Here is a 26,772-nt window from a genome sequence, read left to right as displayed (position 1 = left end):
TCCGTGAGATATTTATACTTACTTCTTTTACTGTTCCTACTTCAAGAGCTTGGGCTCTGAAGTTAGAGAATTGAGGTTGAAATTCCCACCCTACAACTCTGGTAGGCGGAAAAAAAGGCCCTCCAAAAGATAGCCATGTCCTAATCTCTGGAACCTATGAATGTTAATTTGTATGACAAAAGAACAAAGGGAGAGGGGTCTTTGTGAATATGGTTAGATTAACGATCTTGAGATGTGGAAATTATCCTGGATAATATGGGTGGACCCTAAATGCAATCATAAGTATCCCTATGAGAGAAAGCAGAGAGAAATAACACGCCACCAGAGGAGAAGGTAATTTGAAGACAGAGGCAGAGACTGAAGTGATGTGGCCACGAGCCGGGGAATGTTGGCAGCCACCAGAAGCAGAAAGAGGCAAGGAATAGATGCTCCCCTAGAGCCCTGGAAGGAATATGACCTTACCAACATCTTGATTTTGGTTTAATGATACTGATTTCCAACTTAAACCTCCAGAACTGTGAGAATATAAACTTCTATCATTTTAAGCCACCAAATTTGTGGCAATTTGTTACAGCAGCCACAAGAAATTCACACAATTACTCTCTGTGAAACATCATTTAGCTTCTCAAAGACTCATTTCTACATCTGTGATATACCAGTTACTACTGAGTCAATTCCAAGTCATGGCCAGAGTAGAGCTGTGAGTCAGAGTAGAACTGTGCTCTGTAGGTGTTTTTGATGGCTGACTTTTCAGAAGCATATCACCAGGTCTTTCTTCCAAGTTGCCTCTGGGTGGACTTAAACTTCCAATTATTTGGTTAGTAGCCAAGCACATTAACCGTTTGGACCAACCAGAAACTCCACATCTATGATATTAATTAAAAAAAAAAGACTGTCGCTGTTAAGTCGATTTGACTCATAGTGACCCTGTAGGACAGAACAGGACTGCCTCATAACATTTCCAAGAAGCAGCTGGTAGATTCAAACCACTGACATTTTGGTTAGCAGCTGAGCCCTCAACCACTCTGCTACCAGGGCTCCATCTGTGGTATAGGAGGATGATAATAATGTGATTCACTTAGAATTAAATGGTATATAAACAGCACCTTGTGTAGTTATTTGCCTATAATAATTGCATAATCAATTTTAGCTATGGTAATGCGAAGGAGGAGGAGGGGAATTTATCTTTGATTCCTTTCTTTTTCTCACTCTTCTACAATCAATCTACCAGTACTTTTAGTTGACTCTATGTCCAATACATATTACAAATCCTTGAATTCTTTCAGTTTCCCCTACTAGGCAAGGCTACCATCATTTTTCACCTGGACTACTGCAAAAACCTAGCTGGTCTCTCTACAATCTGCTTAGCAGGCACAATGATGTTGAAATATAAATTAATCATATTGCCCGTCGCCATCAAGTTGTTTTCTGACTTACAGTGACCCCATAGGACAGGGTAAAACTGCCCCATAGGATCTCAAAGGAGCAGCTGGTGGATTCGAACTGCCAACCTTCTGGTTAGCAGCCATGCTCTTTAACTACTGTGCCAGCAGGGCTCCAGCCATTTTAGTATTGGTTATCTATTACTGTGTAACAAATAACTCCAACAGTTCTTGGATTAAAGTAATAATCATCATTTTCTATGTCATGATTTCTGTGGGTCAGGAATTCAGGAGTAGTTTCGCTTGGCAGTTATGGCTCACAGTATCCTGTGAGGTCTCAGCCACCGTATTGGCTGAGGCTGCAGTCATCTGAACACTTGACTGTGGCTGGAGAATCCACTTCCAAGGTGGCTCCCTCACTTTGTTGGCAAGTTGGTACTAGATGTTGACTGGAGGCCTCGTTTCCTTCCAAATGGACTTCTCCATAGAGCTGCCTGAGTGTGCCCATGACATGGCAGCTGGTTCCCCAGAGATCAAGGGAACACAGAGCTAGGCAGATGTGGCAATATATTTCATGACCTGACATATAGGGTCTCTATGAGTCGGAATGGACTTGATGGCAACAGGTTTGGTTTGTTTCGTTTTTTAACTTTAGAAGTCACGTAACATCACTTCTGTTATATTCTATTAGACACACATTCTGGCCCTGATACATATATAGTGTGATAAGGGACTATAACCAAAAACAAAACAAACATGTTGCCATCGAGTCCATTCTAACTCATAGCAACCCTACAGGGCAGAGTAGAACTGTTCCATATGGTTTCCAAGGCTGTAAATCTTTACAGAAGCAGACTGCCACATCTCTCTCCCTCGGAGCTGCTGGTGGGCTCAAACTTCTGACCTTTCAGTTAGCAGCCGAGCACTTAGCCACTGTGCCAACAGGGCTCCTCTCATTATGGCAGAGACTAAATTTCCTGCCAAGTCAGCTTAGCAGCTTGTCCTGGGAGTCATTTCTGGAGGCCCAGCCTAGAGTCCACTCCTCCAGTGTTCCATTCTTCAGGGACACCTAATTCCCTATATTACTGCTTGAAATAACTCAGAATTTTATTACTTCCAGCAGCTAAATCCTGACTGATACAGGTTTTTTATTACACTCAGAATAAAACGTAGACATCACACACTGGCCTACAAATGCCTACGTGAGCCATCTCCTGCCTACCTCTCCAACTCATTTCCTCGGTCACACTAACTTCCTGTTCCCTTAATACATTTTTTTTTTTTTTAATAGCTGCCTTAGCTTCTTGCACTGAGTACATCTCCCCCTTGGAACATGGTCCCTTCAGATCAACACATGTCTGTTCCTCTTTGTCATTTAAGTCTCAGTTAAAATGTCACTTCCTCATCAAGGATCCCCAGACCTTCCAAACTAACGTTCTCTCTACCCCATCCAGACCCTATCATCATGTGAATCAGCCTTGTTCTCATCAAAATTCCTGTCATCACCTAATATTTTATTGTTAATTTGTTTTTGGCTTATCTCTTCCCACCCCACTGCTTCAAGCTCCAGGAAGTATATCTCCAGTAAATAGAACATGATAGGTACTTAAATATTTGTTGAATTCAAGAATTAATTGAAGCCAAAGTCCCTGCCCAAGGAGCTTATAGTCTCCTGCAGAACATAATTACCCCCCAAAAAAGTATAAATTCGATACCACCATTTTATATATGAGAAAATAGAGACTCAGAGAGGCAAAATGACTTGCCTGGAAGAGTTAATGAGTCGGTGATTTAATTAGAGGAAAGTTTAGATCAGTTTTCAGACCTCCAATACACAGCCTTTTTCTGAGTCAGGCTAGTAAGCGGTACTGCCACTGTACTAGCATTTGGGAGAAAAGTACTTTACTTTCCCAACTTCTAAAGGAGAAAGCTTGGACTGATATTAAATAATGTCTGTGTGTATGTAATCAAAATTGAATAAATTCTCCAGTAAGCTTGGTTTAGTCATAATTGATTTGAAAACCTCTGATGCATAAAGACAGGAAAAAATAGCAGCAGCAAAATTTGCCTCACGTTTTATCTCTGTGAAAATGGAATATCCAGGGGTTGTCACTTTCCCACCCCTATCCTCCTAGTCCTCCAGCAGCTGTACAAAACTGCCCTCGGTCCAGACCAGAGCTTGTCCCAGTGATCTTTCCAGGACAGAAATTCAGGGACGGATTACCCAATAAGCAAGGTACGCATGGGCTTACTTGTACTTATTTACTAATCTGTGGAGCCCAATTTTACTTGTTTTCACCACATTTCAGGTACCTTGCTTACTGTAAGCCCATGCATACCTTCCTTACTGGTTAATCCTCCCCTGGACAGGATATAACGCCAGTGAAATCGGAAGGGGCGGCCAACCATACATTCCCCAGTGAGCCACTAAACTTCATTCATTCCATCAGTCGGCCACTTAATCATTCAATAGTCATTATTGAACACTTACTGCAGACCAGGCATTGGGGATGGAGGGATGAACAAAACAAAGTCCTAGCCCTTGAGGAGTTCACAGTAGACTGGAGGAACATAGAGAATCACAATTCAGTGTGGTAAGTAAAATGATAGAAAGATGCCTAGGTTCAGCAAATATACAACAAAATACCCAGACTCTGCCCTCATGTTGACTAATTCTAAAGAATAAAGTCCAAGGAAGCTAACAAGTATAGGAATGGTATCCATCAAGTGTCAGCCTTAACATTCAACTGGCTACCATTAGAGTTATAAGAATTTCTCTACAAGAAGAGTTTCTACGATGAATGAAAAAAGGAAAACCATTTCCCTTTACTGATCCTGTTATTGTCCCAAAAGGAAAATCTAAATCAAACATCAATCTACTGCTTAAATTGACTAGGTATATCTTCTTCCGTTGTTATACTCAGAGGGTGCATTAATACAACAAGCTATGCCTTTAGAGCAGTGGCCATTCTATCAGGTGGGGGTGGAAAAAGAAGAAAATTTACCTTTATAACCTTCTTTTCACACTTAAATTTTATGGTGAGAGCCAGTTTGGCAACAAAGATATACCAAGGCTTCACAGAGAACTGCCTTCCGCATGTTAGCATTACAGAGATTTCAGAGGTGTCTGAACCCTAAATTAAATTGTTTAGATATACATTTAACAAATCACCCTTGTGAAAGCATTAAAAGGAACCAAAGTTCGCATGCAAATAAACTGTAAGCAAACTCTTTTTATCTCTACTCGTCATCAATAATGAAATGTGACTACCTTTCCATAATATTCATAAATCTGTTGTGCTGGATTATCAGTTAAGTGTTCCCTTTTACAACTAACATATGTGTAACTCAGGCCCTCCCATATCTTACATATGGGTATGTATCCCCTTGCCTCGGTTCCTGCTTACCTAGGGCTAACACGGAACTCAGTTCTCACTATCACCGGTCATAGGGTAATACACCATCCATTGTGGGTTCCCTAAACACTGCACACACCCTTGTAAATAGTCCCTTTATTAAAGCCTCCTTAACGAAGTTCTGATGGTGCAGCAGTTAAGCATTTGGCTGCTAACTGAAAGGTTGGCAGTTTGAATCCACTCAGTGGCTCCAACAGGAGAAACACCTGGTGATTTGCTCCCATAAAAATTACAGTCCAGAAAACCCTATCAGGCAGTACTGCTCTGTCACATGGGTTCACATGGGGTCACTATGATTCCAGATCAATTCAACAGCACCTAACAACAACAACAAATTAGCAAATTGTTCAAATTTAAATATTCCATAGGTTTCCTTTTGGGATCCTAACTGATACACCTGAAAATGTAGGTAAGGAGCAAGTATGTAACATACGCCAGAGGCCTGCTGTGGAGCAGACCATCAACTGTTCATATGCAAGTCGAAGTTCAAGAAAATTAGAATAAGTCCACAAAAGCCAAAGGATGACCCTGAGTAAATCCTACCTGAATTCAGAGACTATCTCAAGAATAGATTTGACGCATTGAACACTAATGACCAAAGAAAACCAGATGAGTTGTGGGAGGACATCATACATGAAGAAAGCAGGAAGTCATTGAAAAGATAGGAAAGAAAGAAAAGACCAAAATAGATGTCAGAAGAGACTTGGAAACTTGTTTTTGAATGTAGAGAAGCTAAAGCTAATGGAAGAAATGATGAAGTAAAAGAGCTGAACAGAAGGTTTCAAAGGGTGGCTCAAGAAGACAAAGTATTATAATGACATGTGGAAAGATCTGAAGTTAGAAAACCAGAAGAGAAGAACGTGCTCGACATTTCTCAAGCTGAAATAACTGAATCAAAAATTCAAGCCTGGAGTGGTGACTATGGTCTCGGGGAACATCTAGCTCAACTGGCATAACATAGTTTATAAAGAAAATGTTCTACATTCTACTTTGGTTAGTAGCATCTAGGGTCTTAAAAGTCTGTAAGTGGCCATTGAGGATACTCCACTGGCCTCACCCCTTAGGGAGCAAGGAAGAATGAAGAAAACTAAAGACACAAGGGAAAGGTTAGCCCAAAGGACTAATGGACCACATCTACCAGGGCCTCCACCAGGCTAGATCCAGTACAACTAGATGGTGCCCAGCTACCACCACTGACTGCTCTGACCGGGATCACAATAGAGTGTCTCGGACAGAGCTGGAGAAAAATGTAGAACAAAATTCTAGCTCAGAAAGAAAGACCAGACTTGCTGGCCTGACAGAGACTGGAGAAACCCTGAGAGCATGGCCTCCGGGCATCCTTTCAGCTCAGTAATAAAGTAACTTCTAAAGTTCACCCTTCAGCCAAAGACTGGACAGGCCCATAAAACAGAACAAGACTAAAGGGGCACACCAGCCCAGGGGCAGGACTAGAAGGCAGCAGGGGACAGGAATGCTGGTAATAAGGAACCCAAGGTTGAGAAGGAAGAGTGTTGACATGTTGTGGGGTTGTTAACCAATGTCATAAAATAATATGTGTACTAACTGTTTAATGGGAAACTAGTTTGTTCTGTAAACCTTCATCTAAAATACAATTAAAAATTTTTTTTTTTAATTGAAGCCTCGAGTTGCGATATTGAAGGATTCTGTAGGCAAAATATTGAACAATATAGGAAGAATCAAAAGAAGATGGATGGAATATACAGAGTCACTGTACCAAAAAGAATTGGTCAACATTCAACCATTTCAGGAGGTAGCATATGATCAAGAACCAAGAGTATTGAAGAAAGAAGTCCAAGCTGCACTGAAGGCATTGGCAAAAAACAAAGTTCCAGGAATTGATGGAATACCAACTGAGATGTTTCAACAAACGAATGAAGCACTGGAAGTGCTCACTCATCTATGCCAAGAAATTTGGAAGACAGCTACCTGGCCAACTGACTGGAAGAGATCCATATCTGTGCCCATTTCAAAGAAAGGGGATCCAACAGAATGCGGAAATTATTGAACGACATGATTAACATCACAAACAAGTAAAACTTTGCTGAAAATTCAAAAGCGCTTACGCCAGTACCTTCATAGGGAACTGCCAGAAGTCCAAGCCAGATTCAGAAGAGGACATGGAATGAAGGATATTATTGCTGATGTCAGATGGCTGAAAGCAGAGAATACCAAAAAGATGTTTACCTGTGTTTTATTGACTACGCAAAGACATTCAGCTGTATAGACCATAACAAATTAAGGATAATGTTGAGAAGAATGGGAATTCCAGAACACTTAATTGTGTTCAGGCAGAACCCATATGTAGACCAAGAGGCAGTCGTTCAAACAGAACAAGGAGATATTTTGCGGTTTAAAATCCAGAAAGATGTGTGTCAGGGTTGTATCCTTTCACCGTACTCATTCAATCTGTATGTTGAGCAAGTAATCCAACTGTATGAAAAAGAATGTTGTTGTTGCGTTAGGTGCTGTCGAGTCGGTTCCGACTCATAGCGACCCTATGCACAACAGAAGGAAACATTGCCTGGTCCTGCCGCATCCTTACAGTCATTGTTATGCTTGAGCTCATTGTTGCAGCCACTGTGTCAATCCACCTCATTGAGGGTCTTCTTCTTTTCTGCTGACCCTGTACTCTGCCAAGCATGATGTCCTTCTCCAGGGACTGATCCCTCCTGACAACATGTCCAAAGTATGTAAGATGCAGTCTTGCCATCCTTCCTTCTAAGGAGCATTCTGGTTGTACTTCTAAGACAGATTTGTTCGTTCTTTTGGCAGTCCATGGTATATTCAACATTCTTCGCCAACACCGCAATTCAAAGGCGTCAATTCTTCTTCGGTCTTCCTTATTCATCGTCCAGCTTTCACATGCATATGATGCGATTGAAAATACCATGGCTTGCATCAGGTGCACCTTAGTCTTCAAGGTGACATCTTTGCTATTCAACACTTTAAAGAGGTCCTTTGCAGCAGGCTTACCTAATGCAATGCATCTTTTGATTTCTTGACTGCTGCTTCCATGGCTATTGATTGTGGATCCAAGTAAAATGAAATCCTGGACAACTTCAATCTCTTCTCCATTTATCATGATCAGAGCAAATCCACGAGAGCTAAAACATGACCTTGAGTATATCCCACCTGAATTTAGAGACCATCTGAAGAATAGATTTGACACATTGAACACTAGTGACCGAAGACCAGACGAGTTGTGGGATGACATCAAGGACATCATACATGAAGAAAGCAAGAGGTCATTGAAAAGACAGGAAAGAAAGAAAAGACCAAGATGGATGTCAGAGGAGACTCTGAAACTCGCTTTTGAAAGTGGAGCAGCTAAAGCAAAAAGGAGATGAAAAAGAATGCAGCATTGAAATCGGAGATGACACATTAACAACCTGTGATATGCAGATGACACAACCTTGCTTCCTGAAAGTAAAGAGGACTTAAAGCACTTACTGATGGAGATCAAAGACTATAGTCTTCAGTATGGATTACACCACAACATAAAGAAAAAAAATCCCAAAAACTCATAATAAACGGAGCAACATCATGATAAAGACAGAAAATGTTGAAGTTGTCAAGGATTTCATTTTACTTGGATCCACAATCAACGTCCATGGAAGCAGTAGTCAAGAAATCAAACAACATATTGTATTAGGCAAATCGGACGCAAAAGACATCTTTAAAGTGTTCAAAAGCAAAGATGTCATCTCAAGGGGTAAGGTGCACCTGTCCCAAGCCGTGGTCTTTTCAATCGCCTCATATGCCTGTGAAAACTGGGCAACGAATAAGGAATACCAAAGAAGAATTGACGCCTTTGATTCATGGTGTTGTCAAAGAATACTGAATATACTGTGGACTGCCAGAAGAATGAACAAGTCTGTCTTGGAGGAAGTACAGCCAGAGTGCTCCTTGGAAGCAAGGACAGAGAGGCTTCGTCGCACATACTTTGGACATGTTATCAGAAGGAACCAGTCCCTGGAGAAGGACATCATGCTTGGTAAAATAGAAGGTCAGCAAAAGAAAGGAAGACCCTCAATGAGATGGATTGACACAGTGGCTGCAACAATGCCCTCAAGCACATCAACAATTTTGAGGATCGCCAGAACCAGGCAGTGTTTCATAATGGCCACTATGAGTCAGAACTGACTTGACAACACCTAAGAACAACAACATGTAACACAGACCTCTCTCTATTGCCTTTGGTATAATAAATATGCTGAGTAATTGTTCAAATAAGGACTTAGTGTTCTGTACCTTATTGTTGTTTTTTGTTTTTTACCTTAATCTGGATAATACAACTATGTAAAATTTCATTGAGCTCTTCTTCATCTCTCTTGGAGAGAAGGCTGGAGGACAGAGGGAAGGGCAAAGCATAGGTTATAACAATTTGGACCCCTGGAAGCTGGAAGAACACAGAGAACTATGATTTGCCATACTCTTGGCCTAGCTCTGGTGGCATAGTGGTTAAGAGTTCAGCTGCTAACAAAAAGGACAGTAGTTCAAATCCACAGGCACGTCTTGGAAACCCTACATGGCAGTTCCACTCAATGGCAACGAGTTTGGTTTGTGGCCTAGCTCTCCCATAGGGCGTGTGAATTTTTCTTTTTTTTAATTTTTGCACTTTTATCAATCAAAATACTGTCTGAAATACTTTTATCATTTTTCTGTTGCCACCATGGAAAGTACTGTTTGGAAAATTGACATTGGGTCAAGCATACAGATATAATATTTGGTTTTGTCTTAGAAATCATGGTCATTGTTCTATATATACCATTTTCTAGAAAATTGCTCTTGTTTGCTCTTGGAAACAATCATTCTTAATAGGATGTCAAGCAAAGGTTTTCCCTGCACAGGGTGTTTATATAGTAGAGTCACTAGCATTTTGATTTTGCCTTTCTTGCGTACAAATGTCAGCAACTACACTGGGCCAAGTTCCAGAACATGGTCAACATCTGAGTGAATGAAGCTTTTCTCCCCTTTTACCTTAATTGTTCCATGAGTGTTTATGGCATAATTACTGTAGGCCAGCCTCCCTGCTATGTCCCCTGTGGAAGGTAAAAAAAAAGAAAAAAGAAATACGACTTGGTCTTCCCTTTAAAGAGGCCACAATTCAGACCCTAGATGTAGATCTGGACCATGTTGGACCCAGGGATCAGGCCATGTGTGAGGTCACCCACAGAGATCACCTTTTTACCTAACTTTGGTTTTCAAGTGACATGTTGTGGCACCCCCTTTGGAACTAGTATGGGGACAGAGGGAAGTGTGCATCCATATATCTTCACCCAGATGTCTATGATTCACACAGGGAAAATACACTTCCATTTGTTTTACGTATTAATTGAGAGCCCAGTCATTGGAACAAAATGTTTGAAGGCTTTAAAAAAATTAGAAAACCACCAATCTTAAAGCAGGCATTCCCAAACCCGGCAACACACCAGAACCAAGTAGAAAGATTTTTGAAAATAGAGGCACACGGGTTTTGCCATAACCAAACTGACAAAGCCTCCTAAAAATGGGATCTGAGATTCTATATTTTTAACAGGCTCATCAGGTAATTAACATGCATAGAGCCTGACACTTTTGGAAACCTTTTTTCCAGACCAGCAGTTGAGAACAGTATTACGCACTGGCATCTCCTAAGCAGTTTGTTTTATAAGCAGGAACCCAGACCTCCCCACCAGAAAACCTGATTGAGTGGACCTGTGGTGGGGCCTGGGAATCTGCATTAAAAAAAGCACTCCAGGTTACTCTAAAGCAAGCAGTCTGGGGACCACGCTTCGAGAAACACTGATCAGAGGACCTCTGAAAATACATGTCCGGTTATGGCCCATGTGCCTAAATGTCTGGAGTTCTGCAATTGATGGCTTCCTGCTCTCACAAAAGATCATTTCCTTCACAACTATCTGAAGCTTAAAAACGGAGGCTTTCTTTAAAAAGAACAGTGGATATCTCCGAGTGGTGGAATCATGAGTGATTTTTAAATGTTTCTTCCTTATGGTTGTCTGCATTTTCTATTTTTCTATCTTCATCAATTTATCCAGTCAATGAATATTAAGCATCCCCACCTACTATATTGTTTCAGTCATAAAATAGTAATCATTAATAATTTAATATCATGCTAATTATGACAGGAATACAGTTGAGAAAACCGTCTCATTTTTAAGCAACAATTTTAGAAAGGCATTGTTGCTCATTCTATTCTAGTCTGGTTCTTGGCTTCGTTTTTCATAGAAATCATATTGTATATGCTTCCCACGAGATCATTAAAGCTGAACTTAATCAGCAAAAAGCTGACATGAATTTATTTGATTTCTTTGAGTGGACCCAACGATTTTATCTGCCTATGGGTTGTGTCTTCCTCCCCTGCCTCTTAATCTTTCTCCGTCCTTTTGCCTTTTCCTTTCACTTTATTCTCTGCCGCCTCTTACTCTTCGGGCTTACATATTTCTTATGGCTCATTCTCTCTCCTCTTGAATCATCTCTAGCTAATGCTTAGCTTTATGCCAAGTATAGGCATGGTAGCAAATTAGTACCTTAATGTTCTACAGCTATAAAAAGAGAAAATGAAAATGTCAAACTTCAGCAAGTAAATAAGCACCAGGATTTGCAAATATTTCCATTCACATTCCTCCTCGTACACTCTTTGAGTCGTCATATTGTGAGATTAATAGAATTTTTTGGCCAGGAGCAACAAGAACATGCGTAGATAACATTGCTAACTCAAGAAACGGGTTTAGTTCATTCATTTATTCAACAAATATCTGTGTCTACTCTGTACCTCGCATTGTTCTAGGAGCCTGAGATGCATCAGTGGATCAAACAGACAAAAATTTCTGCCCTGGTGGGGCTTATTTCTTAGGGGTGGACAGAGACGCAATAAATAAGTCGAATACACAGTATGTTAAAATGTGAAAAACAAGACCAGTGCCAAGGCGTGTGTGAACCAAAAAAAAAAAACCAAACCCGTTGCCATGAGAGTCCCTAGAAGACAGAGCAGAACTGACCCACTGGGTTTCCCAGGAGCCCCAGGTGGATTTGAACCGACCTTTTTTGTGAGCAGCCTTAGCTCATAGCCACTATGCCATTAGTGTGTGAGAGAGCAATTTTAACTGAAGTTTTTTTTTTTTTTTTTTAGTAAAGCTAGCTCTAATGAGAATGTGACCTTTGAGAAAACGCTTGATAAGGACAGGAAGTCATTCACACGCAAATGTACCAGGAGTTAAGGTGCCTGCAAGCTGAGAAGTGCCTGTTCTCATAACAATTTTTTCCTTTTAGAAGGTACAGCTTTTGCAAGAGACTACACAGACACTGGGGACTGGACAATTTTCCTTCCCTTCCAAGACAACAGAGGGTAAAGCAAGAAGGCACTTTACTAGTAATAGCAAGAATCACAGTCAATCTGTGTTTCCTTCTTGTAAATGCCCTTTTAAAGCCTGATAGCTCTAACAAGTACGGTACACAGCACAATTGTCCTTCAGTCAAAGGAGAAACATCTGTACAAAGTAAGTTATTTATTTTCTTCTCAGGGTTTTTCCTTAAATACATGCCATTTTACTTGGATCTCTGAGGCTGTCTGGTTCACGATGCTAGTAGAATATTTTCTATCAGTGCAATTTTTCTCCTGGCAGAGCAAGATAGTATCTTGAAATATTAATCTTCTTGCTTTTCTTTTATCTACTTCCTTGTACATGACTCTGCACTAGTTGGAAAGAATATCCACATTGCCTGGAAAGAAAGAAGACTTTTTAAGGCAGGAATAAAAAGAGGATAAATATTTGATTTCTTTTCCTTCGCAAACAGGGAACAAGTCAACATGAGGAGTGGAATGAACACACAAAAGCTAAGCTGATGTCTTCAGACTTTGCTACACTATTTGAGCAACCTGACTGGGTCATACAAGGAGAGTAGCCACGTTAGTTTTTCCTTTCCTGTCTATGAGCTGTGGAGTTTCCATCAGTAGCTACCTACAAATTACCCCTGAGTCGTGGAGCAGAAAGACACCCACCTGTGCCCAAGGCTTCACCACGCCCCAACCAAATAATTACATGTAGAACACCCCATTTACTTTGGCCCAAGACACATGGAAGTTCCCCTCTAAACAAGAGAGGCGAGGCATTTGACAATCTGGTGAGTAATGGTGATTTAGAAAGAAAGCCTCACTACCAGTATTCGGGTGAGACTAGAAAATGGTGAAGTCCATTGCCAATATACTAAAAAATACCTACCTGGGGTTTAATTCAAGAAAAATAATTCTTTTGGTCCCAAATTTCTGAGTTTTTTGAAATCATGACAGGTAAATTCACTGTTAATTCCATTAAATTCATGTTGAGACATTCACGTTTTAACTATAATTCATCCTCTTTTAAGGTAGCCCTTGTTGCTGAGTGCCGCCGAGTGGGCTCTGACTCATAGCTACACTGTAAGGTCAGAGTAGAACTGCCCCATAGAGATTTCTAGGCTGTAATCTTTACAGGAGCAGATTGCCAGGTCTTTAGCAGTAGAGCACTCAACCACTGTGCCACCAGGGCTCCTTAAGGTAGCCTTTTGGTTGTTGTATGCCAATAAGTCAATATCAATTCATAGCACCCTAGGGGTCAAAGTAGAACTGCCCCATAAGGTTTCCAAGGAACGGCTGGTGGATTTGAACTACTGACCTTTTGGTTAGCAGCCTGAGCTCTTAACCATTATGCCATCAGGGCTCCTTAAGGTAGCTTTTAGATGGTCTTAAATTATGTTATAATTGCTCTGCACGGGTCCCTCCTAGATCATTAGAGGATAAACTCAAGCATAGTGGACTGTAGCATCAGCTTGCTGGGAAGAATGTGTGCTTGCTTTCCTCAAACAAAAGTTTTCCTAAACATGAATTAATATGGTTTCATTTGCCAAAAAAAAGGAGGGAGGGAGTGAAAGCAACAAACTGAAAACATCCCATAGCTAAGCTGCTCATAGCTGGACAGCTAACCTCATCTCCACATGGCCAGAGGGAATCCACCACCCAATAACTCGGAGCGCACGTGAATAGCTTTGGACAGCATTGAGCACATAGTAAGCAGTCAATAAACGTAACTTTCATTGTTATTAATGGACAGACTCTTATGGTCATTTTATATCTTGACAAAAAAGAGTTATAAGCAAAAAAAAAAAAAACTGTTTCTTCTGTCTTTTACATGTACCTAGGTAATTACTTTTAATACATGACTCTATATTTTCTTCATGTGGATTTGAGATACTGTCTAGTGTCCTTTCATCTCAGCCTGAAGGACTCCCTTTAGTATTTCTTGTGGGGCGGGTTTGCTAGTGATGAATTCTGTTTTTGTTTATCTGGGAATATCTTGATATCGCCTTCATTTTTTAAATATTTTATTGTGTCATCGGTGGACGTTTACACAGCAAGTTAGGGTCCCCTATGACAATTTCTATACAAATTGTTCAGTGACATTAGTTATTATTGTTCCTAATGTGTCAACATTCTCTTTCATTGCGTTCTGCTTGTTCCATTTTCAGTGCTTTAGTTTCCTGCCCCCTTATCTTCTCATCTTTGCCTTAGAGTAGTGGTCGGCTTTTGTTCTCACATAGAATGGAGCACTGTAAACAGAGGTAAGATCCTGTATTTTGTGTGCCAGTCTGTTATTTTGCTAAAAGGTGACCTCAGGGGATAATTTTCGTTCAAGGTTTAAAAAATATCTCAGGGCAATAGTCTCAGAGAGTCCTCTAGTCTCAAGTGGTCCAAGAATCTGAGTTCTGTTCTGTGTTTTTCTCACTTTATCAGGGCCCATCTATGGTGGTTGCTGGTGGTAGCTAAGTACCATCTAGTTCTATGGTCTCAGGGTAGATGAGGTTGTGGCTCATGCAGTTCATTAGCACCGTAGGCTAGTTTCTTGTCTGAGACTTTGTTACCTTCTTTCTCTTTTGCTCCTGATGAGTACAGACCAATAGTTATATCTTAGATGGCTGCTCACAAGCTTTTAAGACCCCAGACACTACTCACATTACTAAGATGCAGAACATGAACTTTGTGAACTATATTATTTCCCTTGTGTGCTACTTAGCAGAACCGTTTACTTTGGTCAAGCTGTGCTCACTACACACTTATTTGGTGCTACTTTCTCCTTCATTTTTGAAGGACCCAGCAAAAGTTGGACATAGAATTCTTAGTTGACAGTCTTTTTCTTAAAGATCTTTGAATATGTCATCCCACTGTCTTCTGGTCTCCATGGTTTCTGATGAGAAATCAGCTGTTAATCTTATGAGGAGCCTTTGTACGTGATGAGTTGCTCCTTTCTTGCTGCCTTCAAGATCATATCCTTGTCTTTGGCTTCTGACAGTCTGATTTGGATGTGTCTAGGTGTGGATCTCTTTGAGTTTACCCTACTTGGAGATAAAACTTGGATATCTTCAGCTTCTGGGATGTGTAGACTAATGTCTTCTATCAAAACTGTGAAGTTTTTGATTATTGTTTCTTCAAATACTCTTTACCTCTCCCTCTCTCTCTCTCTCCTTCTAGGACTCCCATTATGGGTATTGACTTAGTTTCTGTGAGACACTGTAACAAAATGCCACAAAGTGGCACCTGTAAAACACAGAAGTTTATTGTCTCACAGTTCTGAAAGCTAGAAATCTAAATCAGGGTACTGGCCATGTTGATTGCTTCTGCGAGCTCTTAGAGACAAATTGTTTCCTTCCTCTCTCCTAGCCTCTGGTGATTCCTGGGAAAACTTCGCATTCCTTGACTTTTAGATGCTCTTCACATGATGTCTTCTCCTCTGTTTCTGTGTCTATTCACTTCTTTTACACATACAACTCAGATGGGATTTGGACCCACCCTACTCCTCATATTATGGCCTCATGTTAACCTAACTGGTAATATCTCAAAGACCTTATTTTCAAACAAGGTCATTGTTTTGGATTGAATTATGTCCCCCAAATTGTGTGTGAACTTGGCTAGGTCACAATTCCCAGTATTGTGTGGTTTTCCGCCATTCCGCCATTTTGTGATCTGATGTGATTATCCTATATGTTGTAAATCCTAACCTCTATGACGTTAATGAGGCAGGATTAGAGGTAGTTATGCTAATGAGGCAGGATTCAATCTACAGGATTAGGTTGTACCTTGAGTCAATCTCTTTTGAGATATAGAAGACAGAAGTGAGCAAAGAGGAGAGGGACCTCTTACCACCAAGAAAGCAGTGCTGGGAGCAGAGCACTTCCTTTGGACCCAGGGTCCATGCACTGAGAAATTCCTAGGCCAGGGAAAGATTGATGACAAGGACCTTCCCCCAGAGCCAACAGAGAGAGAAAGTCTTCTCCTAGAGCTAGCACTCTGAATTTGGACTTTTAGCCTCCTGAACTGTGAGAGAATAAACTTCTGTTTGTTAAAGCCATCCATTTGTGATAGTTCTGTTATAGCAGCGCTAGATAACTAAGACAGTCATGTTCACAGATACCAAGAGTTAGGACTTCAACACATCCCTTGGTGGAACACAATTCAATCCATAGCAGGTATGTTGGTACACGTGATGATATCTCATGGGTCTCTGAGGCTTTGTTAATTTGTATCCATTTTCCCCTTATTTTTACAGCAATGTGTGGACACATGATTGAGATGTAAATACAAGTGCAGTGTAAGACTTTCAGAAAATCTCCTTAAGAATAAGGATATGTACTTAACTTTCTTTTCTTCTTCTTCCTTCCTGCTTCCTAGAATGTGAATATAATAGCTGGAGCTCCAGCAGCTACCTTGGACATGTGTTGATCTTGAAGATAGGAGACCATATATGGCAAATAACTGGGATCCTGATGAGCTTATGGAGCTGTCATGCTATTGGATTGCCAACCTCCAGATTCCAGACTCCTTTTATGTAAGAGATAAATAAATTTATACATGGCTTAAGCTATTCCTGCTTTGGGTTTTCTGTAATAAGCATCAAAATCTATTTCTACCTAATATATAAGCAATAAAATACTTTATAGTGAAGTTATCATACAAATAAGTGAGATCCCACCAGTTGCAAATATTTAGGGTTTTTTTTAGGGACTCTGATAATAGAAAAAAATAGGTTACTTACAGTTTATTACAAAGAGACAAATAAATGGTTATTTCCACAGTATAAGAAAAACGATCTAGTTTTAAGCAAGCATTGGAATGCAATGGCTCTTCAAAATCTCTCAGGAAGCTATAATTTGACTCGTTTTTCAAGAAAATTTTCCTATATATTCATCAAGTTTTTAGTAACTTCAGATCATTACCTCTAATCATTACTCTGTACAAATCTAGAATAATGATCTCCATCAATGGGGTATGACACCCTTCATAGAGCTGCAGTTAATTATCACATCCCCTTAGTAGTTACTTAACTGGGTTATGCCTAATTAGGTTCTCTAATATTCTTATACGTAAGTTTCCTAAGCCCCCTTGTCAGTGTGGTCATGCCTCGATGGTTGTCCATGATATCTGAAAAATATGCAGCCAGGGTTGGGTTCCCCACTGAAAGATAGTCCTGGCTTTGCCATTTGCCTTTCTTTACTTTTCTCCACTAAGACATAGTGACATAGTGAAGAAGTTCTTCTAAGAAGAATATTTTTAACATAGAAGTTGCAAGCTGTTGTATTTTATTCTTTATGTTGTCCTAAAATATCAGGCTTTCAGTAACACTACATCCACGGCTGGCTTATGCCATTTATATTGCCCCAGGTTTTATGTTGGAGTAAAAACAAACAATTTGTAGAGAGAAGGAGGCAAAATTGTTGGTATTTTTGCTGCTGTTTGCTTCACCTACCTGTGAAGGTAGACCAAGACACCTATAAAGTGGGCTCTGTGGATTTACACATAAATCAGAAATGAGGCCTGTTACTAGACTAATGCCTCCCTCATTTACAACTGACCAGGGTGCACTGAATTCAGCTGTCCCTGGGAGTGTGGGTCCTGGTATATACAGAAATAAATCCATGCCTTTATACAAACTTATTCTCTAGATGGCATGAATCCAGTTCTTTCTCTCATCTTGCAATCTTCAACACTTCAGATGAAGTTGAGATTTCCATCTGAACATAGAAGCTAAATTTCTATGTTCTGATTTTATCGTTTCCATCTATTAAAAAAAAATGTGTGCATTAGGCATTTTTCTCCAAAAGATAAGAATCATTTGTGTTGACAGTTTTATTTATTCAATTCCACTTATCTTTTCTAACTTAGTAAGGATCCCTGGTAGTTTGATTTGCTTTAACTTCTTTTTCTCCCTGAAGTTATTTGAAGATGCGACATATTCACCTTGTGTTCAAAGATATTAGATACCTATTCTATTATTCAGAAACTTTGCAGGATTCAACTAGAATGGTTAATACAGGCCATGAACTATTTCATTTTTTATTGTTCATAACCAAACCACAGTTAGTATACCAAAATTATGCAACACATTGTCAGAATAATTTACTAAAACACAGATGCCTTAAAAATACTGCCATTGTATATTACTGAATTTTTTAATTCAATTCAAAAAGCAGTAAACTTCCGTTGACAAAATTGCTTAAGGAAACCCATGCCGTTTAACACGAAATGTAGCTATCTCCTACATATTAAGTTCTGTAATGTAACCCCGGTGACTGTGTATCTGTGACATGTTGTCATCATTTGTACAATGAGAGTGATCCTAACCAGAAACTTGGAAAATTCCTATTACTGGACAATCTGGCTCTTATAAACACTTTTATCAAATGTGTTAGAATGAGGTCTTATTAAGAAATGGAAATTATTAACAGCTCTCAGTTTTCAGTAGTCATAGGCTCAGTGGTCTGCTGGAGCTGGATCCTACAGACTTATGAGAGCTGATTAAGCGCATCTCTTCCAGCTCCTCACTCAGTGATGTTACACTGGTAGCTCGGAATTGGCCATGGTGGGAGTATTTGCACCACGAAAATCAGCAAACACTACATTTTAGGGCTTCTCGCCCCACCCCTCCTCCAAAGAGCTCAAGTACCAGGGCACACTGGACATACACATGTGTCATGATTTTTCAGAACTCCATAATGCCTCGCAGCATTTGTCCTCTCATAAGAACTACTACTCTCTCGATTCATTTGTGGTCAGCCTGTAGAGCTCAAGACCCTGTAGGGGTGGTGGAAATCATTCATTGCTCCAGTCATCACTTTACTGATATTATCCCTCGTGATTGGTTTTTTCTCCTGCCTTCCATGAGGCACACAACTAACGCCTCGTCTCTAACCAGTTACATGGTCTGGTCACTATGCTCTGTTTACATCCTCAGGGATGCTGAGCTCCTTCTCTCTGATGGCAGTTTATCTCACATTCCTCCTCGCTTCTTTCTGTCTGTGCCACCCAGAGCCTCCTCTGCTTTATTTACACTTCCCAAGACCTTTCCCCCTCAGAGAAGATTCTCTTAATAGACTTTGCTTATTCATCACCCGGAGCCTGGATGTGTGTGCTTCTTCCCAGAAGGACATGGTCAGTCATTCCTTGGTGAAACAGTGGGATAGAGCCACAAAGTGGTAGAAAGGCAAGAGAACAGTGTTACCTAAGGCAACTGGAAGTCTGAAGCAGTCCTAAGGGCCAACACAGTGAGTGCACTAGATTAAAAGGCTGAGGATATCTCAGTCATCAAGTCCAACACAAGTCGTCTATCATTTGGTGGACATAGGGAGAAGGATCTAGAAATTCAAGGCTCAGATGACAACAGAGACAAAATGCCATCTGTTGTGTCAGGAAAATAAAATATATTTCAAGTCAGGAGGCTTGACTTTGATCCTGTACTGACCATGTGTATGTCATTAAGGCATGAGACGTATCTGTAATGAGGAAATTAGTCTATGGAGCAAAGGTCCCTTTCAGCTATAACTATCTATTGCTGTTTTATTTTATTGTCCAGATTTCATACAATGCAATATAGAAACAAAACAAGCACATTTCACCATGGAAAAAAATCATAAATATTACAGGCTAGGATATATATTGCTACTATAGCTGAAGTAACTTTGGGAAACTGAACTTACTCTCAGTATTTCAGGAATGGTTGTGCTATTTAAATTAAATTTCCAGCTAGGATAGGCAGCCAGTCTGTTACGCTTCTATCTCCCTGTTTTCTCCATAGTTAGAGATTTAGACTTTTAAGCCTCCAAGAAGTATAAGATTTAGTTCTGTCTTCAAGATTTCAGTCTTCATGGGGAGCTGAAATTTAAAAAAAAAAGAAGAAGAAATTGAGATCAGGGTTGGGGCTGAGTGTTAAATAACTAAGTCACACATTACTATGACTGTCTAATTAATCCTAAGAATAATAAGCGTACCGAAGATTGGGAGAAGGAGGCGTTCTTGTTCAGCTGCCATCGAGCTGGCTCCGACTCATGGCGACCTTAGTATAACAGAAGGAAACGTTGCCTGGCCCTGCACCATATTCATGGTTGTTGGTGTGTCTCAGGTCGCTGTTGTGGCTATTGTGCCAATCCATCTCACTGAGGGTTTCCCTCATTTTCAGTGACCAACCATGGTATCCTTTTACCAACTATGACATCTACTTTACCAATAATGATATTCTTTTCTAGTGATTGGTCTTTCCTAATGACTTGTCCAAAGTCAGTCAGTCAAAGTCTCACCATCCTTTCAACCAGGAGCATTCTGGTTGTATTTCTTCAGAGACCAATTTGTTTATTCTTCTGGCAGTCCATGGTCTATTCAATTTTCTTTGCCATCACCACAATTTGAATGCATCAATGTGTCTGTCTTTCTTTATTCAACGTTCAGCTTTTGCATGCATATGAGGTGATTGAAAAGATCATGGCTTGGGTCAGGCACATCACAGTTATCAAAGTGACATCCTTGCTTTTTAAAACAGATTTGTCCAAGCCATACATCATTTCATTTCTTGACTGCTGATTCTATGAACACTGATTGTTGATCTAAGCAGAATGAAATTGTTGACAACTTCAGTTTTTTCTCCATTCATCATGATGTTGTTTATCGATCTAAGGAGAAGGTGAGAATACTTAAAACAGGCTTGGTTCATGAAGAGCTCCACAGGAACAGAAGAATAATAGAGATTAGGAGGGTAAAGTCTGGGTCAGACAGAACAGGAGTCCAACCCTGGACCCCCCACTGTCTACCTCTGTGGTTCTGGGCAAAATTATTTAGCCTAAGTTTCAGGGGTCTAATTAGCACAACATGGATAGTAATAGTATCCACCTTACAGGCTTCTTTTGAGTATACATCAAGCAGAGCATTTAGCACAGTGCCTGTCATGTGTGAACACTAGATAAATGTTAGGTAGCTAATATTATCATTGTTATTACCAACATTATTGTTGTAATTATATAAAGAGATGGGAGTGTATCTGGGTCTTGAAGAACAGGGGCAATTTGGACAGGACAACAATTCTTCAGCAAGTACAATCTGGAACACTATGGAGATGTTCTCCAGAAGTTGAGATTAGAATTTCAGGACACCAGGACTATGAAACACTTTAGAGATTTACCATTCTTATTACTTTTGGATGGGAGTATCTGCTATTCAGTATTTACCATAAGATGAAAGTACACTCCCTAAGAGATGTTTCTAACAATCTGCCGTAGTAAGAAGACATAAGTTATGAAACTATGCCTTTACTCTCTCACCTGCTATAATGAGTTTTATTATCTTTTTATGATTACCTCAGCCCAAGGTGATCTATTTATACCTATGACCTCCTACAAAAAAAAAATCATTACCATTTGTGCAATTGACCGAGGACTTAATTGGGTTCTATTGGATTGCTATTTAAATCTTTGGCTGATCTTTAACAGTATTATCTATATATTTCCTGCCTCTTTAATCACAGAGCACAGGCCCCTGGATGTTAAGGAAGGTTTCTGTATTTCCCTATATTTTCTACAAGTACTAATAAGACTCTGGGTGTGGAGTCAATACTCAATACCTAATTGCTGGTTAAGTTTGATATTTTATTCAATATATAGTATAAAATTTAACTAGGAAAACATCAAACAGAAAAGTATTCCCCTCAAAGGAAAATACATGTATTAAATTATTTATGGGTAATTTATATACAGTGAAATGTCAAGATCTTAATTCTACTGTTCAATCAGTTCCGACACATTCATACACTTATGTAATCCAAACAGCACAGAACATTTCCGTCAAACCAGGAAGTTGCCTTTTGTCTCTTCCTGTTATCCCCAAAGCAACCACTGAGGTGATTTCTATTCTATTACCATTTTAGTTTTACCTATTCCAGAATTTCATAAGAATGGAATACAGCCTATACTTTCTTGTGTTTGCATTCTTTCATTAAGTATAATATTCTTTATATCAACACACGTCATTGAATGCATCAGTAGTTCATTCTTTCGTATTGGTGAGTAGTATTCCATTGTATGGATATACTACAGTTTGTCCATTTTCTTATAGAGAGACATCTGGGTTATTCCCAGTGACTACAGCTGCTATGGATGTTATTGTACAAGTTTTTTGTTGGCATATGTTTTCATTTATCTTGAGTAAATTCTTGGGAGTAGAATTTGCTGAATCATATGTATTAATGTAAATATATCTACAAGATTTTACACGTGTATCTTGTATCTGTTCCCTGCCTAAGACCTGGAGGAAAGGTAGAAGGGAAATATGTTTGTTGAACAAACTAATACAAACATTAATACATTTAATATTCTTATGTTATGGATTGAATTGTATTCCCGCAAAATATATGTTCTAATTCCTAACCTCTATGCCTGTGGTTATAACCCCATTTGGGAATGGGTTTTCTTTGTTATGTTAACAAATCAGGACTGGTTTAGGGTGTGTTTTGAGTCAATCTCTTTTGAAATATAAAAGAGATTAAACAAATGAGGGAGCTAGTAGAGCTGGGGGAAGAGAAACACAAAGGCCACATGAAGATCACCCAGGAGTAGAAGCTCATTCATAGAGACCAAGACCTTCCTCCAGAGCTGGCAAAGAGAGAAAGCCTTACACTAGAAGATGGTGAGCCTCTCAGGTCAGGGTTTTCACTTGATCTTTGTATCCATAGTATCCCCAAAGTACCGAGCATAGAGTCTGAATGACAAGTGGATGTTTGAGACACTACTGTATATTTTACCCCCTCAATTCCATGTCAAGGTGATAGGGTTTTGTTTGTGTGGTGGCGATTAGGTTTTGTTTTTATTTCTTACCTCAGCATTATCACTGTGTAGGAAGTAGAAGTAGTCTTTGGGTATTTCATAAAGACTCCTTTAAGCATATTATGCTAAATGTTCCAGAGGGGGAGAAGTAAGGAAAAGAGGCAATTACCTGAGAATGGAGGGACAAAGTGTAGATTGTGCTAAGATTATCAAGGAACTACACCTTGTTCTGTGGCAGCATTCAGAAAGGGCAGAGGAGAAGGATGTATAGTGTATTCCAGGAAGCCCTGAGATTCCCGTGCATGCCATAGTCCCAAACCCCAAGGGAACATGGGATTGCCTGATGACTAGTGTCATCCCCCGGCTTACCGTTATGAAATACCTCAACTTTGTGAATGAGCTTCAACAATGAGTTTAAATTTCTCGTACTTCTTAGATATTGTCAGAATTGAGTTAATTTAAAGAAAATCTAGAAATGTGCACAGTGGTTAAAAGCTGGGCTGCTAACCAAAACGTTGGTAGTTCAAATCCACCAGCTGCTGCTTGGAAACCTTGTGGGGCAGTTCTACTTTGTTCCGTAGGGTTGCTATGAGTCAGAATCGACTCAACAGCAATGGGTTTGGTTTGATTTGGTCCTAGAAATGTAGTATTTTTCCTCACCTGAGTATATTGTTGTTGTTGTTAGCTGACATCAAGTTAGCCCCAGATTCATAGCGCCCCTACACACAACGGATGGAAACGCTGCCCGGTCCTGCGCCATCCCATGATTGGTTGCAGATTAGATCACCGTAATCCATAGTGTTTTCATTGGCTGATTTGTGGAAGCAGGTCGCTAGGCCTTTCTGCCTGTTCTATCTTAGCCTGGAAGCTCTGCTGAAACCTGTTCAGCATCATAGCAACACAACAGCCTCCACAGGCAGGCAGGTGGTGGCTATGCACGAGGTGGATTGGCTGGGAGTTGAATCCAGGTTTTCCTCATGGAAGGCAAGAAATCCACCTCTGAATCTTCACTGTCCTCCCTGAGGCTTGTTAAATGAACTAAATGCCTGTAAACTCCCTGTGGTAACAAAGCATCTCATCACTATGTCCCAAGCCGAGCCACCATCTACCGTGGTGAAGTCTCCACAGTCCTCAGCTGTATAGACGATCTGTTTAGAGGAGTGTTCTTCCTGACCCTCCAGATGTTTTCTTCTCCTCCACGGATGAAGTTCCCAGAGGGTTGTAAACATGTTTATAGAGTCAACTTCAGTGACTGACCCAAAGTACACACTCAATATATCTGTTACTCTGAACTGCCTTGAACCTCATATTTTCATATTATAGCTGCTTTTTTGATGTCTGCTGTTACTTTGCCTCTTAACAGTCCAGCCGTTAGAATTTCATCACAAGGAGCTGTGTGGATGCCAGTGAATTAGGTAAATTTAAAATTCTTCTTATGGCCCCTATGGAGGATGGGGACAAGGAGGGAGGGAATATGTATCAAAACTATATATGCGGTTATCCTTGACCCAACAATCCCAGTTATAGGAATTGCAAATACACCACCACAAATCAAAAAACAAACCAACCAAAAAAATAAAAAACCCATACATACAAGATCATCCATCGGGCATTAATTGTAATGGGAAATTACTGGAAAAAACCTAGTGCCTGTACAAAGGAAACTAACTAAATAAACTCTGGTATATCCACCTAATGGAACACTGTGCAACTGCCAAATTCAGCAAAACAACAACAACAAAAAGCTATACGAACTAATGTGTGAAATGATTTCTGGGATATATTGATAAGTAAAAAGTTAAGGTGAAAATGAATATATACAGTATGTTAAATTCTGCGTAAGGGAGGAGAAATAAGGCTATATTTACTGAGGTACATGAATTTGCTTATTTTTGCCAAACAGCAATGATAAAAAATAAAACAGAAGAATAACCAGAAAACAATGAAACCACTAACGTGGTTTGAGGGCAGGACTGAAGTGCAAATGATAGGAGGAGGGAAAGGCTTTGACTATTGGCTACTTGAGACTATCTGGATCCTGATGACTGGATTGTGGTCAGGTACTCAAACCCACTGACTCAACCTGCTGTACTATCCAACCTAAGAACTCCTTCAGAAACAATCTGGATTTCAGGGACGAAGCTTAGATTTGCCCTGTGCACCTAATTATCCCATCCACAAGCTGTATAAAGTCCCAAAGTTTGATCCAGGTGAGGTTAGATTAGAAAGCACTTTTTTTTTTTTTTTTAATTAGAAATCTTTTATACTTAGCCTTAAGGCTTAAGTACTATTTACAAACAATTTAGAATAGTATTCAAATCTTTCTAGAAGATTGGAAATGCCCTGGAGGACTGGCTTCAACAATTGTGGGCTTTTTTCCTAATTAGGAAAAAGAGTGTGGAGTGCAGAGGGAGTAAAGGAGAGGAGCAAGTTCACTGATTACGCAGCAGTCAAGCTTTGGCACAGAGGGCAAGAGTTCAGATGCTCACACCCAAGTGGTGAGGTTTGAATCCATGGACCGCTGATGGCTAGGTGTGTAAATGGGTAACTACTCTATGCCTCGGTTTCCTCTTAGTAAAATGTAGACAGTAGTGGCACATAGTTTTCCAGGTTTTAATGGTAATTAAATGAGTCAACATATATGTGAAGTATTTAAAACTCTCATTGAGTAGATTCCGACTCATAGTGACCCTGTAGGACAGACAGAGTAGGGCTGCCCCATAGGGTTTCCAAGCAGCGGCTGGTGGATCCCAACTGCTGACCTTTTGGTTAGCAGCTGTAGCTCTTAACCACTGTGCCACCAGGACTCTGTCTAGTATATAGTAAACAATATATTTAAAAAAAAAAAAAATTTTTTTTTTTAAATATTTATATCTGAACTCAGTATTTTCTTTTATAATGTATTTTTATATTTGGAACACATTGTAGGAAACAAATAGGTATTCATATTTTGGAGAAATGTTTGTAAATTTCTTCTGATGCTCTTAGTGTAACAATGTTCCTTGATTATGCAATTAAAATGTATAATGTAAAAATGATTACATGGCCTGAGGTAGGCAACCTAACTTGCATACCCCCAAATTAAGTAACCCCCACCCCTTCTTTCTGAGAGAAACTTAATTTTGTTTAGATATCCACCCTCCACATAACTCATTTCCAGCCCTCATTTCCTTGCCATGTGGCCTCTCCAACACGGCAATTTGTTTCATCAGAGTTGGCGAGGGAGTGGACTAGCAAGAAGGAGGTCCCAAACTTACTAGGTTAATCACAGGAATGACACCCCTCACCTTTCCTGCACGCTTTGGTTAGAAGTAAATCACTAACCAGCCCACATTCGAGGAGAGGGAACTACTTACACAAGGGTATGAATTCCCGGAAGTGGAAGCATAATCACGAAACACTGTATTATCTTCCTGCCACACCAATCATGGTAATCCCATTTCCCTTTACAGATGTTTCCTTTAGGGATGGGTATAAAATGCACTTCTGGAACATGTGACAAATTCTGGGAAGTTCTGGTAAAGAACTTCCTCTGATTAAAAGAATCACATAGGAAGAGATACATCTTCCTTTTCTCCTGAATATTGTTGGCCTGTAAGTGTTATGTAGACCCCTGGCAGCCATCTTGGCCCATGATGGGATCCCTCTTGGTAACAGCGCAAACAGATAGAATGTAAATCCTTGATGATATGCTGAGCATATGGATTAACCAATCCCAAGGCTGCCCTATTTTAGGAATCAAATGATAAAATTTTCTCATCATCCAAGCTTCCAGGGGTTTTAACATTGGGGGTAGAGGGAGACATCCTGAGAAATAAATGAAGACTTTTTATGCCATTCATTAA

The sequence above is a fragment of the Elephas maximus genome, chromosome 12, assembly GCF_024166365.1.
Source record: "Elephas maximus indicus isolate mEleMax1 chromosome 12, mEleMax1 primary haplotype, whole genome shotgun sequence".
In the NCBI taxonomy this organism is placed as follows: Eukaryota; Metazoa; Chordata; class Mammalia; order Proboscidea; family Elephantidae; genus Elephas; species Elephas maximus.
The sequence above is the reverse complement of the archived record's forward strand: the minus strand, read 5'-3'. Positions refer to the sequence as shown.